This window comes from Melanotaenia boesemani, chromosome 8 (genome assembly GCF_017639745.1).
Source record: "Melanotaenia boesemani isolate fMelBoe1 chromosome 8, fMelBoe1.pri, whole genome shotgun sequence".
Lineage (NCBI taxonomy): Eukaryota > Metazoa > Chordata > Actinopteri > Atheriniformes > Melanotaeniidae > Melanotaenia > Melanotaenia boesemani.
Genome location: NC_055689.1, coordinates 29,099,089 through 29,120,364, shown reverse-complemented (window position 1 = coordinate 29,120,364; position 21,276 = coordinate 29,099,089). Strand labels below are relative to the sequence as shown.

The following is a 21,276-nucleotide window of genomic DNA, read 5'->3' as shown; positions in this document are numbered from 1 at the left end:
GTTTCCCCGAATGGCCCCAGGCGGCCTGTGTCGAGTTTAAGAGTGCAGTAGCTCGTATTGATTCATAATTCATAGTGCTGCTTTTTTTGGTTTTGTTGCCTTTCTTCTAGCCCCTGATGTGGTGCTATGTTGAGGCATGCAGATGCACAAGAGAAGATAATATGCTAGCATTGCAGATGCGGAGTCTCATTTAATTAAGCTGCAGGACTGAATTCTCTCATGAGAATGAGACTAGACCGTAATCAACACCATATTAAAATTTGTAGTCATTTTACTCATTTACTACTTAATTAAAAATGTTTCCTCTTCACTACTCAACACAGATCCTTTATAGCTTCATGCTTCTTTGGGGATAACAAGTTGAAATGTGGAAATGTTGCCGCTTTTTATGGCCACACCAGTAACAAGCAAATGACTTGGCACTGAAATGATTTCACTTTCCTCTTTCTTAATTGTTCAAATCACTGATCAGAAATGGATGGTATTCATGTGAGGATTTACTCGTTTTTTTTTCCCTAGTTTTGTTTCTTCCTAAGTTTTCTGAGGTTTTAGACACAATAATTAAATTTAACGCAGTAGGTTTGTGTCTGATGGCATAAGAACTAAATCAGCTCAACACAGTAAGGATGGCCAATGGAATAAAATTAGCTTTTACAAATAAATAAGAAGGTTTTTATACTTTTATCCAGTCTGTTTAAAAAAAAAAAAAGGAATAAATGCATTTGATGCACCTAGTAGCTGATGGGATAGCCCCCACCCCCCCCCCCCCCCCCCCCCCCACCCCCCCCGCGACTCTGCATGGGAATAAACTGGTATAGCCGATGGATAGATGGAAAGCAATGACTCGTCTCTCAGGGACAGTAAAATATCTCTGTTTGTTACAGCCATGTTTTACCAGGCCAAATTGTCCATACACACAGCTTTGTTTATTCTTAAATGAGAGCATCTCTAGTTCACATTTACTCAAGGTTTGCATATCACATTCTCAGTCCCTTGTATAAGGGACTCCAGATGTCTCACGGTTTATATATTTATTTTTACCAGTAAATAATATCTTAAAGCAATTAAGGTTTTACGATATTATGAAATTCCAGCATTACACTTAAGAAGGTATTTGCTTTTTATTCTCTTGCACTGCAGGTTTTTCTTGCTGTTATAATGATCTTTAGAGACATTACATTAATATCATTTTATCAAGTCACAGAAAGGTTATGTTGTGATTCAGTAGTATTTTCTATTATATAAACATCAGCTTCTGATCTGGCTTTAATTTTCCTTTAATGTGTTCAAACCTTTTCCAGCTTAGATAATTAATTTGCATTGTAATTCTGTAACCAGCCCTCAGACTCCTGTCATACCGAACCTAGAGCCAAAGGCTTTAAATAGTTTTCTAGTTGCCAGGGACCCAAACTTCTTAAAGATATTTTGTGTGTTTCCCAGATCCCAAAACATAAGAAAAATATACCTAAAAGAATCAGGAAGCGTGTTTCCTGTTTCCTGTCTGCCCCCTACTGAACAGGAAGTGAATTAGACCCTGCTGTGGCAAGAGAAGGAGGGCAGGGTTTCTCACCCAAGTGTTTGTTTTTCATGGGATCGAAAGGGCAGCGGGAGCTGATATCAGAGCTTTATGCTTCTGGAGATTCAATCAAAGTAAAAACATGTCCACAGACAGTGAGAGGGAAAGAAAATGTTTTTTCTCCCACACTAGCAGCTCTCTGGTAAAATGGCAGGCTCGCTGTAATTAGCTAGAATGTAAACAGTTTCACATTTCTTCTGTGTCAACTCGATTCCTCGCTGCGCGCAGGATGCGGCTGTGTCCGATTTCCTTTTTATCCGGTTAAAATCAGAAGGAGATGCAGATTGATCCCTGACCATCTCTGTTACAATATGCCCATTATGTGCCCTGAATCAGGCAGGATATGGCTTTCAAAATGTCTGTGGTGTATTAGTGATTGTATGCTCCTTTTGTTGTTGCTGCCGTGTTGTGACTATCACAAGATTATGAGTCAGACTCAAAGTGATGAGGCAGACAGATTTAACTTCAGTACACTGTGTAATGGAAATAAGCCTGAAGCTGTAACATAAGAAACTTAGTTTTTCAGTGCTTTATGGTTTTAAAGTTGACTTTTTTTTTTTACATTTTGAAACATGAGAATAAAGAAGTTGTTCATAAGATGTACCACTTTTGCTAAATAATAAAATTGAGATTATTTAACACCTTTATAAAATTAATCTTTAAAATGATTTTTTTAAAAAATTGTTTTCTTTTACTCGAGGAGCAAAGGGCGCTGTTTTACATTCCCGTCAATGAGCTTCACCAATCACACAAACTGAGACATATTTGTTTTAACTAAACCAAATGACTTAAAGGCTAAAAACAAATCAGCACATGAAATATTTCTTCCAATTTACCAGCTGTGGATAAAGTGATGATGCCACTACAGATGTCAGGGCTATAAGAGGAAGAGATCAAAGATGGAGAAAGTCTGTTTTGGCTACAATCAGCAGTTTATGCCTTACTCCGTCTACAGGGACATATGTAAAACTACAAGATTTAAAGTGCATATATCTCTGCCTTTGCATGTATCCAGTTAGAAGAATTAATCCATTTCTTCTCTTCGTTTCATGGCAATTTGAGGATGCAGCCAAAGTTGTTTCAACTCGGCATTTTATGATAAAAGCAGCAGTTAGCTTGCTAGCAGAGCTACATTTCTAAGTTGACCAGTTTAAAGGTAATGTATTATATTACTGTAGGACCTTGTTAAAGATTGTGTTTAATGTAAGTCAGCTTAAGAAGCTGCTCTGTAGTGTCATGGAGCTGGGATTTCTGACCCACCCAACAGAAATCTTTAACAGGAAGACGTGTAAGAAAGCAATCCATTTGGAGTCCATTTAACACGCTAACATGCAGATCTCGATACTGTATGTCGCTGATATATCTTTGACCTCTGCACTTGCTTACAATAAACAATGAAAAACTCCCAAGTTTTGTGCACTGCCCATTTGGTTCTTCACTTGTTTGTCTCTCAGGAAACAATGAGTTATAACCTTCTGCATTCATTGTAAGTTTTTGTTGCATACTTGTTTATTTGCTTGCGTATTTTTGGGTTGCAGCGCAGTAAGTTCTCTCTGCCTTTATAGTACATAGTTTAGTGGCTGATACTGGAATATTCTGCATTGACATGGTGCAAATATGCCTGCCTGTATCTGAACTGAACTCCATTCAACTGTCAAATAACGGACAAAGGAAAACGTCAGATCTAAATTTAACGTAGAAACACAGCTTTCAGTCGTCCACTTGCTGTTTCTTAATGACACTTATCAGCAGCAGTGTTGTCTTAATCTCCCTGAAGCACATTGCCCAACCTCGTGCTGGCCGAGAGGAAATTCATCTCTAACCTTTGCGTTGAGCAAGAGGACCTAATGAGAATAGCAGAATTACTCCGTCTCAGTTCCTCCTGGGGCTGTAAAACGTGCAGTTGACTTTCTTACCGCTGCCATGCTGCAGCTGCATAAATATCCTCTGGAATTTATTTTAATTGCCCCTTCTTCCTTGAAACTTTGCCGTCAGAAATTTTCAATTTAACAGCAGCGGTTTCTAAACAAAAACACCCAAAAGAGGCTGGGAAGGAGCTTCATAAAGCCTTTGGGAGCCGTCTGCCATTTCCTTTGCTTTACGGAGCATGACCAAGGGCCAGTGTACTGCAACAAACCTGAAACTACACAGGGCTGTTTCTCAACATTTAACTTACAGGATCAGACATGCTTCTTCCCATAGATGTGTCGAATTTTGGTACAGAGCTGTATGTTTTAACAAGACATTAAGTGAGAAGAATGTTTTTATGTGTTACCTTGTGGTTTCACCCCATAGGTGGTACAGTGTACTATCAGGTCTCCTTTTGAACGTTTCTGTTTTGGCTCTCAACCAAATTCCATAACATTTCTGGTGGATTTTGTTTTGCCTGCCAAGCAAAATATTGTCCAGAACTTTCTGATGTTTTCTCACTGTCGCAGTTGAAAACAAAGGCTCTTGTTGGGGTCTTGCTGTTAGTTGTCATCCATTAACATGTGCAGCTATATACTCTGAAAAAAAGGTTCCAATATCCAGTGAATGTTTTTTTTTTTCCCAGCTAATTAACTATGTGAGTTTCTTCCATGTGTTCCTACAGTTAATTAGCTGACTTCACTTAAAGCATATTGTAGCCTGAATGTTCTCGAATGGCTTTACTAGCTCTCAACATTCTGCATCACACTCCTTTCCTGCTGTGTGAGCGTAAGTGCACAAAGAGCCAAGTGAATTAGCCACTATTGTTTTATTTCTCTCCCATCTGCAAGGCAGCAGTGAATGCTGGGAAGGCTCCTGGGGGTTTGGTGTGATTTGATTCTCCGCGTTTCCCGAGGAGGCAGCACTCTTATTGAATCGGCTCCATTACATTTCATCTCTACCAGGGGAATAAGGGGTTCTTCAGAGGGGAGCGAAGGCGGCCGCGTTGTATCACAAACACACCAGAAAGAGCATTGCAAGCAAACAAACAGCCAGCAGTCACCTCGCTGCTTTTCACAGGTTGATAAGATGCGGGGTGTGCATGCCTCTGCACATGTATTTTGTATGTACACACCATGTAGTGGTGTGCATCTTGACACATTTTGCTTATGTGTAGGTGCATCTCTTTTTGACTCATGTGCTCCGCCTGTCTGCTGGGAATGTGAAGGACTGAGGCTGACAAATCAGAGGTGTGTAAGGAGTCTCACACAGACAGTGGCGGCAGGCATGCAGTGCATACGGAGCTCCTGCTCTGTTTAAGACCTGCAGTGTTGACAGCGAAGTGAAACGAGGCCTAAATTAACCAGTGTGGTGGTCCTGTTGTGTGTGTATGCCTGAGCACACATGGCAGCTTTGTTACATCTCTCCTACATTCCCACCATGTTGAAGCACTCCCTGCACAGGAATTTGCTACAGCTCGCTGACTTTGTAGTAATTTAATAAAAATGTGTATTTAGGTGGAAATACACACAAATTAGGCCTGTGATTATGGCAACCCTGAACTTTGACTTCAATATTAAGTAAAGGAGTGCCTTTTTTTTTTTTTTTTTCCCCAAGAGATGGTGGAGATTAAAACCAACTTAAAGCTGCAGTGGCTCAGGTGATAGATTGGGTCGTCCAACAATCGGAAGGTTGGAGGATTGTTAACCGCTTCACTGTTAATCTGTCATTGTCTTTGGCTGGGTGAAGTGTCTTTTCCAATCTATTGGCACCCAATGCTCTTGGCACAGATTGGCTGCCATGTTTCTGTCAGTCTGGCCCAGTGCAACTGTAGCTATGGTGTCTGTGAATGGACAAACAACTTTGTAAAGTTAGAACCCGTTGAGCTTCAAAACGGCAGTACCATTGGTGCTAGAGCACAGTTAGGGATAAGTAACATCTTCAAAGGCACATAGAAGAACACAGTACATGTACACAATGTTGAAGTAGTTACCTAAGGTTGCCTGAGGCCACTGGATCCGCTCACGGATGAAAACATGTTTATATCCGGAAGAATTTTGTCCATTTACAACTACGCTTGGCATTTAAAGTAATTTTTACAATCGTTACCACTAAATGCCAATAATTCATACATACATAAGTCAAACAGTTCTGTGCACCTCAGTGATTTATTCTTCAACCATATGATGCATGTAAACAGATGTCATAATCAGGTTACTTTTTCCAGGATACATCTAAACATGACTCTTAAAAAGGGAAATTTTGTGCATGGCTTATGTTCCTAAGAACATAGAGGCCAATCGTTTTGAGACTTGAGCAGAAATGAGTGAATCTGACCAGAAAGGTGAGGATGTAACGCTCAAAGCGCTGCTGATGTTAGGGAAGCTTTATTCCAGCTAAAGCATTCCAGGTCCTTCTGCAGCTGACTGTGCGCATCTCAAAAATTAAACCGTTAACTACACATGCTCCTGGGATCTCCAATTCCTTACATGGAGCAGAAGAAGAACTACAGGGGCCTTTATTTGGAAAGGAGACTCTGCAGGCGAATCAGTATTATTTACACCTCCACAAGGCTTCAATTCAAAACGTTGGACTGTAGACTGATGAAAAGCACATGCATTGTAGAGCTATCCCAAATGTAGTAAACAGAACATGAGCGCAGCTACCACAGGTTTCTGCTTTTGGAGCTTTCCTGGTGAGAATATTACAGCTACACCTCGACACAAGAAGAAAGACATCAGGGAGAAGTGTGGAACCTTTTTTTGTAGGTCAAATTTATGTCAGATAAAGAGAAAAACTCTGATTTGGTACTTCAAATTTGGCAGGTGGTAGCATGTGTGCAAGCTCTTAAATGCAGTTTTAATGTAAATTCATTACATATGCAAACCAAGTCAAAACTGTAGGTGTCCCTATTTTACCATGTATGATCAGGCCACCAGAAAAAAGGCCTTAAATCTTATTATCCCCTATAATCCATATAGCATCAGACACTGTCCATGTTTATTCCAATCCACTTCCTGTAATCCCACACATTTGACCTAAACCTTTTTCCCCCAATCTGTTCATCTCTCTGTGTTTTCACACCAACAGTTTAACACATTACTTTGTGTTTACATGTGTACGAAGACCTGTTTTTACAGCATCGGACCAGTTTTGCTTGAGATGATGTGAAATCTTTTAAATAAATCATTTATTCGGTTAATTTACTTGTTAAATTTGTGAATTTAGATCTCATACAAAGTCCAGCTGGAGTACAGAAAGTGGAGCTGGAAGACTATGGGGAAGGTCTTTTGTTTTTTCTCTGCTGTCAACTTTTTTCCTGCCAGACTAACCTGAAGTTGGGACAACTTTCAGCTGTAACGTTTTCCCCTTTTTTAACTGTTTAAAACTTGAAGAAAAAAAAGAAACTCCGGCTCAGTTTCATCTTTCTGCTCCTCAGCTGCTGCACTGTCTGGCATTTAATGCGCCAATAGACTAGCAGTCAAAGTGTTGGCTTCTGTTGGCTGTGCAGAATAAGAATGTGTTCTCACCGCTCACTGAGCAGAACAGGATGTCTTACTACAGCTTGGGGAACATCTCTGCTTGAGGGTCATCACGACCGCCTGAATTTGTCCCTGTGAATTTAGAACTGAAGCCTGGTGATGAGAACAGGGACAGAATTTTGATCGGCTGCCACCTTCCTCAGCCTTTAGACAGAAACATTTACATAACACAGACATGATTGAACGTTTGCACCTATGAAAACTTACCTCATCGGCAGAAGGTGGCTGAGGAGATTCCGGCTAAAAGATGTGACATAGTTAAAATGCTTTTGAAGTGATCAACATTGGTATCCTAACTTGTTTTTACTTCACGTTTTGAGGATAATTAAGTGTAATTAAACATGGAAAACTAGATGGCTTAACATGGCTGGAATTACCTTTATTGAAACCAACATCTGTCTTGTGTGTGTGTTTTTTCCAAATGCACACACCGGACTGCTTCTCCATATTATAGTTGCACAACCAGCAATCAAGTTGTAGTCATGCTACAGCTGCAACTTGTTTCAGCATCAACACTGCAATGTTTTCAATGCTTTTCATAGCTGCAGTTCTAGTTTAATTTTCAACACAACTTCAAGCACGTTTTGCCAAGTCATTTCACTTGAAGATACCAAAGTATTATAATCACAGGGCACAGATTTTATTCCTTTTTAGTACTCTATTCTGAACCTTTTATTGCTCTTCTATTTGCTCATTTGTACTCTGAAAAAGTACCCATAGTAAAAAAAATATTATGGGTCCTGAAACTGCAGCATCCAGCTCTGCAGAAATCCCCTGTACTCATTTCAATTCACATGACACTTCTTTAGACTTTGTTCCCTCTGAGTTGCTGTAGAAGCATGAAATTGCAGAATGGCAGGCTGAGGGTTATCATGAATATTTAAAAAAACAACAAACTCAACTCTTGTATTCAGTTATCCAACCTTCCTTCCAAAGTATGGTGTGATGATGAATTTAATGGTGACTAATAATCTCTGGCTGATTTGGGTGTAATGCAGCGATGTTGATGTTCATTTACCGTCTTAAAGGATGCTTTCAGACACTCGCTTCTGACATTAAATGACTTAGAAAATATATGATAATTTCCTCCTGACAGATTTTAAGTAAACTGAAGGATATGCATCAGAATCTAAGTCAATTTTTCATCTTTAGGTGCACATAAAACTTCTGAAAAGTCCTATCTAATTGTAGCAAAAATTCCATAGAAGTATCATCCAAATTCAAAGACTTGCATGTTAGGTTAGGTAAACAGGTCTCTCTTGCAAATGGGACTGTGTGTCTCAATAGAACTACCTGTATAAATAAAGGTTAATTAAAAAAAGCATCAAAGAGGATCCACCTTTTATATATATATATATATATATATATATATATATATATATATATATATATATATAAACAAACTGATGACAAATGAAATCACAGCTTAGAGCTGTTTAAAATAATTTCTAATAACTTACACCTTCCTTTAATTAACATGCCACATTAAAATAATGATGTATTGGTGTAGAGCGTGAGGTTATGTTACTGTTGGGGTCAGTCAAACACTATCTGCTGCTTTGTAGTAGAGTTTGTTATATTGTATATGAAGAAAGACTGACCCGTTCAATGGCACTCCAAATCCCTGCATCAAGACCAAAAGCCACAAACGAAGGAGGTGGTCCGCACGGATGTGGGAGAAAACCACTCGGTGCCTTTTTAGGGATCATTTAGTTGTTCTTAGGTCGGAATGAAAGCTTTACATCCACACTGCTGTACAACTGTTTCAGTCTTCCTTATTATTTAGTTGCTAAAAGTGGATGAAAGCGTACTGTTGGATTCATATCCAGCAGCTGGGACACAACCAAAGTCATTGTTTTGACTATTTGATTTAACCCCAACTCTCTAAGGCCTTGTTATTTCAGATCATTAAAAATGAGTTATTTTAAATAGTTTTAAAAACAAGGTGGGCTTGGACCAGTTGGGATCCATAGAGGCCCTATAAGTTAAACAATCTGCTTCTAGTCGCGAGGATTGGCAGTGTCGCTATGTCGGTGGTTAGAAAGCTGTAAAATGTTTATTAAAGTGTGGTTTACGATCGTCTCCCTGCTTGAAAAAAAACGACATATTTCACAGCAAGTATGGCAGCAAGATGTTCTTTTCTCATTTCACAAAATCCATCCATCCATCCATCTTTCTTTTGTGAAACAAAAGAAGACTTTAAATTGAATGAATCCCTTTGATCTGAACAAATATTTTCAATGTATGTTGTATTTTCCTTTTTACTCTTTTTTGAGGCAATAAGATTGTGAAGCATGTTACTGGTGCGTCATTCAGATCGATTAGTTTTCCTGTTAAACTTTTCAGAGGAGAAGGAGCTAAATAGTGATGTCAAACCATCACTTATGACCAAATACTGATATGTTAAAGTCTTTTCAGCATCAGCTAAGATGCTTTGTTCCATGTAAATAACAGCTGGAAAGTAACAGCTGGCATATTCCCCTGAGGTGCATTGTTTACCGACACTGCAACAAGAATTATGTCTCATATTTCACTGATGGTTACTGAAGCCAGAGACTCTATAAACATTTTAATAGCAGGCATCCTGCTGTGATCCTACTAAATATTACCACCCTCTAAGTTCTAATCAGAAGCTGTATTTTGATCTGTTTGATCTGAGCCACATGACGATGTACTCTAATCCAGGATTATACTGTTGTCCAAATAATTAGTGCAGTGATGTTCAGGACTTATAATATTCCACTCAGAGGGATATGTCCTCTCCATCAGTCAGACTTCCTGACACAATGTCTTCTGATGTGCTACTTTTTAATAATTGTTTCCTCTCTGTTTGAACACTTTTAATTGATTCTCTATGTAGGCAAAGTTAGAAGTAAAACACTCTATACCTGTTTTTTTTTTTATTCTTAATAAGCATCAACTCACTGAGTTCATGAACTTCCAGGTTCATAAGGGCGTCACACAGGAGCCAGTAAAGAAGAGCATCACCTTGAAATGTCATGGCTGGGTCTCATCCTTAAAGCGAGATCATTATATCATCATCTACGAGTCGTGTGTGCAAGTTCAAATATGATTCAATTATTTATCATGCAATGGGGATATATTTACATTACAGCAGCATCAATTTTCTTAGTTATTGTACACACATCTAGGGTCCAATACACACAGTTTAAAGGCTGAATGCAAACTATATGCAATGAATGCCCCTCAAGTATAAAATACCAGGGTCTGTTTTACAACAGTGGGCACACACTAAGTAAATAAATGTCTATAGGGACACAACATAAATTATTGCACTTAAAATACATTTAAATTGCACTTTGCACCACCTGCAGAAGTCTGCAGCTGAAGAAGCTGCTAAGGACCCCCACAGTGTCATGAAAAAGATGACAGGTGATAATCCGAAATAGATTTGTGATTTACAAGCATCCTCTGCTTACCTACTTCTCCTTTTGGGTCCAAAGGACAGTCAAGTGTTGAACTGACCCTCCTGACATGTTTATTCAGCCTTTTCCCTTTCCTCTCAGAGTTTCCACCCTCACCCCATCAGGCAACTACATAGTCACCAAAACACAGTTGAACAGGGATATTCAATTCGGTCCTACGAGGGCCGCAATCCAGCAGGTTTTCCATGTATCCCTGCTTCAGCACACTTGCATCAAATTAAATGGGTCTAACAGCCAATCAAGTTCTGCACAATGACTAATTAATTTGAGTCTGGTGTGTTGAAGCAGGGATACATGGAAAACCTGCTGGATTGCAGCCCTCGTAGGACCGAATTGAATAGCCCTACCATAGAAGGTCTCTAACAGACACTGAAAGACTTTAATCTCCTTATCAGATGGACAGGTTCAGACTCTCTATTGTAATTGTAAAATACATCTATGTTGGTAGACCAGTTCAGCTTGTTACTGAGGGTATCTGTGTTCCCCACTGTATCCATGTTCAAACCCTGAATGTTTACTGATGTTGCCTCGGGAGCCTCCCTACAGAAAATGGTATATTTAGTTATTTTACTTGAAGATACATTGGGCTAGGGTGTGTTTTTTCTGTCCTACTGAAGCATCTGAATTACATGTACTGTTCATCTCATTGAGGAGTTTTTTTTTCCTCATTTTAAGTCTGTAACTTTATCTGACTCCCTTCCATTTGTGAGTAATGTTGCTCTCAGGCCGCAGACACAAGCGAAGGCCTCGTGGGACTCTGGTTGGTATTAGAACAACACAGAGGAGGAAGTGATTAGTGAGGAGATATGTAGCGCACACACAAAATGATGGGAGATTTGAAGAACGATCTACCAAATGAAGGCGAAACAAAGGCTTTTGGTCATATGTGTCTTCTGAAGACGCTCATATGTTCATGTGTGTGTCTGCGTTGGTGTGTGTGGTCAGGAATAGGCTGAGGACCATCTCCACCCAGTATTGACCATGTCTGATAGCATGATGATGTCATGCCCTCCTATTTGGAGCCAGACTGACTGTCCGTCCTGTCTGAAGACCCCAGTTTCTTGATTCTGTAAAATAAAGATCTCGCACATGAATTGAAGCTGAACAAAGACAAAACCCTGCTAAGAAGAGGACTTATAAAATCATTATATAGTATGTCATTTTAAACCTTAAGCTAGGAACCAGGGAAAAAGGGTCCAGTTTTATAAAATGCAATGAATATACAGTGTGAAAAAATCACCAGCGATGGGCTTGTTACATAAAAACAACTGAATCATAAACATTATGAAAGTCTTCTCAGTATAAACTCAAAAATCTGCACACAATTTATACATTTAAACTTTTCATCTTCTTTTTCTCTCATTCAAAGCATCCATTCCTGCAATCGTTCAGTTGCAGACATCCTCAATAATTTGCTTTATAATATAAAGATTTGCTTTTCCAGACTTGCTAAAATAAATGGATAAATAAATTAAATTTGTTCCAGCAAAAAGGAAACTCAAACTCTATTTCAGCCCTACCACCACTCATAAAGGACTAAAACCATTAATGTCACAAATGTCCCAGTAAAATCCACTTAACTTATTTAATATTCATAAGATAAAAAGAATTTGCCAACATTCCTAACAGCTCTCTGAAGGAGCTTAACCGGAGCTGGGCTAACAGTATGTCGCACATTAGCGCGGTAGTAATGGTGCACGGCTCGCGTGATGTATTCTGCTCCGTCTCCCGCTGGGATTCAGTCTGTCACAGTGGGAGGAGGAGGAGTAGACGAGGAAGAGGGGGAGTCGAACTTTTGGCCATTTGGATTTAAGCAGGAGAACATCGTGCTGGGCTAAGAGCTCGTTCTGACCCTAAAAGGCTGTTGACCCACATTTGGTGTCATGGATGGCACTTTACATCACTGAGCTGTCAGACCGGAATCCCCCAGTGTGTGTGTGTGTGTGTGTGTGTGTGTTTGACTTGCATGTATTATGTATGTAGTGTATTGTGCAGCCGTGTCTGTTCTTACTTAGTGCTGCTTTTATTTTAGTTTTTTTTTTTTTTTTTTTTTTAGCACTTTTTAGCTCCCCCTTTACTCTATTTGAATTCAAGGTTGATTACAACAATTTTTCATTGTCAAGCATAGATTTCAAATAAAAGTTGGCATTTAGGTACTCTACATAAATTAAACCATTTTTGATGAGAAGTCGGGCTCTTGTCAAACATTCGACTCTCTTGCTTTTCATTAAATATCACTGAAACCTTTATTTTAGCTTAATTTAGGTATTGCAAATGTAAATGGTTTGTTTGGTGAGAAGTTATTAAATTTAGTGTCTTAAAAGCCTTATTTTTATGCTTTATGTTTGCATAAAACATTTAATTGAACAACTGATCACAGAACCACAACAAATCCAATCAATAAAGGCCAAACTGAACATTTCATCACTTTAGATTCACATTTTTCCTTGAAATGCTTGTAATTTAAGTCCTATGTCTCTCTGTCTTCTGATAGCCTGTCCTCCTTCCTTCTTTCACATAAAGGTATAATCCTGGTCTTTACTTGCATTTGATTGGCCACATAGGTTGCCAATCAAAATAAAGTCCTGCATATTGTATATATTCAGCTCTTGTTTTTAGTAAAAAGAATAAGCTCTTAGAAAGCAACACATCACTGTCAGCTTCTCTTACAAGAAACTAACTCGGTTTTCCCCTACCAATCATGAGATTCTGATTAGCCTGTGTTGGCCTTTCTAGAAAATAATGAATGAATCAAATCCATTTAGATATCTATTTAAAGTCTCTTGTGGTTCCAAATCAACACCAATAATGGCAACAGACAAACATCAAATTCAGTACTTGTGATTTCCTGTTTGCAAACCAGTGGATTAACTTACCAGTAGCTGCATGTTTTTCTGGTACCTTCAGCTTGAACTTGGACCTTAAGTCAAATAAGTCCTTTGTAGGGAATTTTAATTGGAAAACTCCCACCTAAAGTCAGCTCTTTGACTCATAAAGTGGGAGAGATTTTACTAACCCAACCTCAAAATCCAGCATGGCTTCCCTGTGCATAAGATGTGGTGAAAACTTTCTTTGTGAAGCCTCCTCAGGTATATACAGAGACACATATCCTACCTCTGACAGTCTATAATAATTCACCCTAAACTGGGTCTTCCAGAGGAATTCTTAACTAAAGTAAATCAATCTAAAAGGCTCATGTTAAAAACTTCAAACCAAATCTTTTGAAAACTCATCACACTCAGCATGGAGGATGGATGGAGGTTGGAGGTCACATGTCTATTTATTTCATGCTAAAAATGCGGTGCATGCAGGTTCAAGGTTCTACCAGGAGTGTCCAACAGCATGATGACCAGCAGACCTCAGATTCTTCTTGCTTTTATTAGCATAGCCTGTTTCCTATTAAACCTCCCTCTCCACCCTCTAAACCATGAATGGCTCTTGTCAGTTTTCGAAGAATGCCACCTCACCACAGTTGCTTTTGTGGTTTATATATGGCCGGGATCAACTTTCAAGTAGCTCAGGGATGGATTTTACTCTCTCCTATAATTCCTACTACAGACCAGTCTAAAAAAATTCCAACCTAAAGGCCTTGTCACAAACATTACACTTGCAGAAAGATGTCCTAGGTTTTTCCACGGGAGAGAAAACAAGGACTTTGTAGAAAAAAAAAGTTGGCCACAAAAGGTTTTTGCTAAAAGATGCATACGGAACAGTTGAGTCCCAGCAGGAATTTGCTGGGAATTGCAGCATGTTGCAGCATCCTCTTGTTCACGCTCCTGTTCCTCCTTTCTGCTGCCCCCCTCATCACATATTCTCCTGCTTATTCCCCAACAGCATATAACATTCAGTATTAATGTATTTATGCACTTCTTGTTCTCACTCTTCTCACCACATGCAAACGTTGCCTTTCTTGTTTTGCTTTCTTCTTTTACAAAATACCTGGAGCAGCAGAGAGGTGAAAAGGCGAAGGAGCTCAAAAACATAATGTATTTATTTGTATCGTAGACGTATACAGCAGACCCAACAGTCCCATTCCTAATTCATCCACCATGTTTTGAAGTAAATCACATCTAAGATCTATGATTATTTAATCTGATCTTCAGAAAAGACGCTACAAAAACACACACAGCTACACGACAGGCTACAGGGCAGCATGGGAAACATTGTCATCCCACCGTTGGGAGCTCAGCTTTCTCTTTGAAATCCAGATATGTATCATAGTCAAACCTAACTGGGTTTTACTTTCTGTGATTGTGCTCCGAGTCTTTGTGCTTCTTCTGCTGCAGCTCATTACCAGAAAACACACACTCGGCTCTTCGATCTCCTCCACATTTTTTCCCAGCATGTCAACTGCTCTTACATCCCCTCTTTCAACAAGACGTGTTCTCACAGCACATAAAAATTACATCACAGCCTTCATCTTTAAATAGCCTATGACATTTATTGATGGGTTGAAGTGTGCCTTCTCCGCGGAGGGTTCGGCCCGGGGCCTATTAAAGCAATTGAATCTTCTTTGCATTTGGTCTTTGAAGTGTTGGGAGAATCTCTGTGCCGTCCAAGCTCTGGTTAATCATTAGTGAAAGCAAAGTGCTTCATGTGAGAACTGCTGTTTTTTATGGTAGTGGCAGGCAGAATGGGGTGGGAGAAAGGGGGAGATTGGGGCAAGATCTCAACGTAGCAAGCAAACTTCCACAATGTTTTATGTTATATGTGCTCTTTACTTCCCTGGGGTGTCAAGCATAAAACAAGTGATAAACAATCCTTTTGTTTTTTTTGAAGGGGGGGATTCTTGTTGATGGTGTGTGATGCTGCAGTCATGTGTCTTCTTTGCATAATGTTGCTCCGGATGTGAACTTTTAAAAGAATGGTTTGGCCCATTTTCATATCCCACTGATGGATATGATATTTTTTTTTTTTTCTATTCTCGTGTGATGTACAGCTTCCAAATAAGCCGTCAGAGCTCCGTCTTCTGGGAATCACACACCATGTGAACTGCTTGTTTGTTATGGTTGGCCTCACAGATGCAGCTTCTCTGCTTTGATGGCTGCTGCAGTTGAACACTAGGAACCATGCAGCTCTTGTAATAGTGTTGTGCAACACTGTACCATGACCGTTTCATAGGCTCAGATTGAATGTGTTTCTGTGTGCATGCATACATAATGTCAGGCTTTATAAGCTGGTCAGTGGTGGATTGTTTCTGTGTTGGAGTCTGGACATGAAAGATTTAAATCTCCACAACATGAGTGGATATTTGATCTGATTTGCATATAAATACAGATTATTTCTGGGTCATGAGAGGTCAAAGGGTTGGGCAGGATGACTTTGTGGCATGAGATGATGAGTTTAGCTGCCCTAGATTTTGTTTTCCATTTGTTGTAACAGAAATATTTTTAACAATTTGCTTAGCAAAAAGAAAAAAGCTGAAAAGAGGACTGAAGACAGTAAGATCCATTCTTAAAACTGGAAATATTCTGGAGAGTACAAAGGACATTATGCAAAAAGGCATCATCATTTACATCAGTACCAGTATTACATGCATTTGGACATATCTATGGTATGGATGACAATGCATGAAACAGCAAATGTCGTCAGCAGAAACACTGACTTGTTCAAACATTTTACAGACTGTAGCTAAAGAGCAGGCAGGGTAAAGTCCTGTCTGGTTGATTCAGACAATTACATTCTCACATCACCTTTGCCAACAGATTTTGATCTATTCTGGAAAATTTAAGGATTGCTTTACATGTGTGAAAAGCTTTCCATGGGGAGCATTGGTTGTTATCGTCTCGACTGTCTGTACATATTTCATTTGTGAAACACAAAGTCAGGGGTTTATCAGAAGTTATGACCGCTTCAATTGCATTTCCAAAATCAGATATTGGAATCTATGAGATGACAAGCCTGCTGTGTGTATTTTATATCCTTCTGTAGCTGCATGTCTGAGTGTTTTCAGTCGCTGCAGCTTTATAGGTGCATGAGTAAATGTCACTCTAAATGCATGCAGTTGTGTGTGAGCATGTGATTGCAGGAAATGGACATCAGGCCTCCCAGGCTTGTCTTCAGCCCAGCATGCTTCCCACATCACTGAGGCTTCAAGTTTCCCACATAGAGGGCAGAAAAAAGAGAGAGTTCCTCTAAAGCTGTCAGCAGAGCTCAGCCAGCGGGAGCTGAAGCCTGCATCACAGTGACTGGTTTTTATTTAGTTCAGAGATGTTGAGGGGGAGGAGGTGAAGGAAACCAGGGTGATGAGGTTTGTGGTGGTCCAGAGGAATGGGGGAAAGTTGTGAGGAGGAATGAAAACAAAGTATTTTTGCTCATATGTGAAGAGATTAGAATAGAAAAGAAAAAAACAAAACAAAAAAAAATCTATTTGGCCTCCTTCCTGTTCCTATACCAAAACAATATTTTCTTGCTTTTTACCAAATAAGCCAAAATATTTGATGAAAAAAGTACCACAATTGTTTTTTTATGGTTGCATTTTATTTCCCAGAATGGTTTAGTTTAATTGAAATCCATTTTTATTCATATTTGGCACATTTTGTTTAAAAATACCTATCCAACTTGTCATTTTAAGCAAAGTTCTGGAAATGTTTTTTTCCCCACAAAAATATCCAATTAAGGCAACACTACAAAACTTTGAAAGATTTTGAGACTTAACTCTCAAAAGAAGACTAATTCACATCCATCTTGCATCCTGTCTTCCCTGAACTCTCTCCAGCCAGTAAAAGGCAGTGTGATGTTGACTGTTACCTCTTGCTCTGTCACTTTCTTTTCTTTTTTACCTTCTTCCAATAATGTCCTCTTGGGTTTCTTCACTGAATCAGCCAGGGTACATTTTCAATACAGCCAATATGTTGAATGTGCATTTAACATATTGGCTTCAGCAATGTGCATAATAAATGTCAGTGTACCATCAAAACAAGTCAGAAGAACGACGCTTTAAAGTTAGAAACTTGTTTGGTGTTGCTTTAAGGGAACTGCTAAACAGTTTGAACCATGTTGTTGAACTTTGCTTTGCCTAGAAAATCTTTCTGATCACTGAGCTTCATCACTGTCACCAGACGTTCCTATAAAGATGTCTAAAATAGCAGTGCATTCAGCAGCAGTTAACTAGATACTTCTATCACCATTTTCCATTTAATTTTGTGAGAACAAGATGACTTGTTGCTAGAGAGATAAGTCTCAAGTTGTTTTTTTTTTAGTTTTTTTATTTATTTATTTTTTTTTCCTCTTTGAATTGAATTAAGCTCCTTTTTTTGCTGCTCCTTTTTCTCTCTGCATTAATAAATGTAACTGCATAGGAGATTAAGAGACCCCCTGTTTCAACAACTTCGACGTAATTATCCCCGACCCTGTTCCACGCACACACTTTCAAACACAGCTCCAAAAGTTGTTTTCTCTATTTAATTAAATGCAATCATTTCACTGTGGTATTAAAAGAAAAACTCATTAAACTAATTAGGACTGCTACAGAAGAGACTCCAAGCTCTTTTCAAACTGTTTTGAAGATATGAGTGTGAATCTTCATGTTTGGATCTTTTATTTCAATGAACTGCATTTTAGTGGTGATATTGACGATCAGTCGGCCTTTTATGGCGGCGCTGAAATGACTTGGCGATGCTGTGAATGAGGACAGCAGCTGCTGGGTAGAGACGTGCCGGTGCAATAACTGTCTGAACAAAACATAATTATTCCTTTTGGCCTTCATTTGCCTATGCAAATCTGCCCTTATGAGAGAAGTTTATTAATAGTTCAGCGCAGGGACACAAGACTGATGTTTTTGTCTTGGAGGAGACAAAGCATGGGGACAGTCATTTATCTGTGAACTCTGGGACTTTTACTGCTTTTACTATGTTATTTAAAGAGTCGAGTTTCTTGGCTCTGGAAGCTGTGAGCACTGACTTTAACATCTGACCTGGTGCATGTCATAATCCTCACTTTATTTCACTTTGCTGTGGTTTTTAATGGCCATTTTATCATTGTCTTCTCTGGGTCACTGAAATAGGTTTATGCTCCTTAACTTTCACCTCATACTGTAGGGTGCTGCTACATTTGTCACCTTCCAAAACACTTAAGTGCACATTAAAGCAACACTATGTAAGTTTCAGCCTTAAAACTATGTGCTACTTGCTGGTTTTGATCCCCACCCCCAAACCCCGGGGGACAGATTCTACAAATGTAAAGATGGTTGGATTGTATTAGGATCTTCATTAAATCTGAATTTGATAAAGACCAAAAGCAAATCTCTACATTGTTGACCAACTGCTATAAATTTATGTCACAAAGTACCTGTGTTGTCTTGAACAATTTTAAGATCAAAACGTTTGCAGGGCTTTGTTGTAATGGAGACTGAAGAACTTCCTTAAGAATACTGAAACATCCCTATGTTTTTATCCACATTAGAATCTAAAAGTTTGATAAAGGATCTTACGGTGCCATGCTTATGTGTTTCAGTTTTACAGGCAGGATTAAAAAAAAATCCTTTCTGAATCCAGCCCCTCATTTAACTCTCTTTGTTCTCATATAAACAAGTACTTAAAATGTTTATCTTGTAAAGCTGCAGCACACTTGTTGGCATGGGAGGCTCAAGCCAACATGTCCACTCTTTGATTGGTAATTGAGCTCTTAAATCACCTTAAATCACACACATACAGGAAACATTCAAGATTAAAGGGATCTCAATTAGTCCTCATTACCTAATATTTCCAAGACATCAGGCCCGACCTCCCATCTTCCTCCACACATCCCTCCTCCACTTTCTGTCCACTGGCTGAGTTTTGACACGAACCAGACGTCTGCGAGCAATGGCTTTCTGTTCCGGCCAGCAAACAGTGTCAAAGCTGCCATCTAGTTCTTCTCCTTGGTGGAAGGAAAGGCACATGATGAATGGAAAAAAAATAGATGAAGAGCTTGCCCTGTATATTCACACACACACACACAAACACACACCTAGTTTAGTTTTGCATATATTTTTTTCTGTTCCAGTCTCTTCCAGTCATGATTTTCCTGTCCTTGTTGCTTTGGTTAGTCTCTCATTAGATTTTTCATCTGCACAACACGACTCATACAAGTGTAGATATATTTGTATTTTTCCTGTTGTGTTAGTTGAATTGAAATAGTGGACCAGCCAGACCTGTGCAAGACCTATCGATCCCTGCCAGCATCCCCCCTCCTCGCTTCCAAGTTCAGATAATGGATTGCCATCACATCCACTCTCACCCCACCCTCCTTCTCTTAGGCCTGTTAGGACAAATAATGACTAATCAATATGCGCTGGAGTCCCCACGAACGTCCTCTTAGCACTTGATTTATGCCACAGTAGGGCGCACACTTTCTTACTCACTCTGCTTACCAGCCAATCAATTTAACCAATCACAGTGGAGGCTCTCCTACTCATCTGACCTTAAAGAACTTTTCATTTATTATATTTTACTTTCAGTAAGACATCGCAGATCCACATACCCTCAGTGACAACCCTTGATTGGGTGACATCGTGCATTTTGGTCCCACATTTCAGGCTTTATCGACATGTGTTATGTAGATTCGTAATGATTGGCAATCTCAGTTCATCACTCACCGTCCATGTCTAGCTGTCTGTGGACACGTTTTAATGGCAGATCACTGCATCAAGAAGGCATTTTTCTCTGTTTTTTGCTTGCCTGCCATTTTAATCAGGGCATGTTTGAGGTTTTTGTCTATATGTGTCCATATACTTAATACATTTTAATTAGTGAGGAGGTCCAGTATCTTACTCGAGGATACATCAACTGGTTTGTTTTTTTAGAGTACAAATGTTGACCAGTTTCTATGAACAGGATACATATGGAGGCTAGTAAAAATGCAATCAGAAAATTCATATGCACTTCATCAGTGTTGTTTAGCGTTTCAGGAAATGATGTTGGATTTGAAGCCACTATATGAAATACCAAGTCACCCTACAATCCCATCATATATGTACAGATGCACAGCACCACATTAAGACAATAACAAGCAATATGAGGATTGTTGTAACCCAGACGGTTGGACATATTTATGTGACAGTCATAGCTTACTACTATTCAGTCTCATGCAAAATTGACAGTTAACATCCTGAGATGAGAGGAAACTACACAGCTGTCCCAGTCGCAGACAACAGCAGCACATTGGAAGAATTTTAACATCCCTTAAAGCAGTTGTAGCTGTCGCCATGAAAAGTGTGAGTTCAGAACACTGTCTGTGTTTGTGAGAAGATGCATTCAAGCACATCTTGTATGTTGTATGTTTATTTGAAATTCATTTAAACTTCATTTTTCTCATTGTACATCCAAACACATTCATGGCTGGTTTAGGAAGAATGTGGGTTAAACTATCTGTCTCTTGAGGACTGCTCTTATGGCAGCAGAGCCTCTGTTGGTGCGCTGAGCTTGGGGGAGCCTGCCGTGGCCTTCCCCTCTTAGTGGATCTGATTTCCATAGATGTATTCAGGAAGCACTGATGACAACCATGTGCACAGAGATCATCTCTCTCTTTCTCTACTGCCTGTTTCATTGCCATTTGTCTCGACAGCTCTGAAGAAACCATGAGTTTCCAGGATAATGTGTCTATAATTGATGTTCAGCCTCAGCAGCAGCTTGTCCCTGTCAAAGAATTATAGTATGAATTTAGCAACTTAAATTATTTGTTGTTTTTCATGTTGGTGGTCCAAAAAAAGAAGTTTATTCTTGTCCAACACTAAAAGCTTAAATCATGTGGAGTGTTTCAGAATTCCCAATGACAGCAAGAGGCTGAAAACAAACTGACAAATTCACTCCCGCTGTGATTTCCA

At 39.3% G+C, this 21,276-nt stretch overlaps 1 protein-coding gene across 7 annotated transcripts in view; it reads left to right on the top strand.

The window, feature by feature from the left end:
* The window catches only part of pard3ab (par-3 family cell polarity regulator alpha, b), a 274,947-nt gene that overhangs the window by 214,325 nt on the left and 39,346 nt on the right, over nucleotides 1-21,276 (top strand). The window lies entirely within an intron of this gene.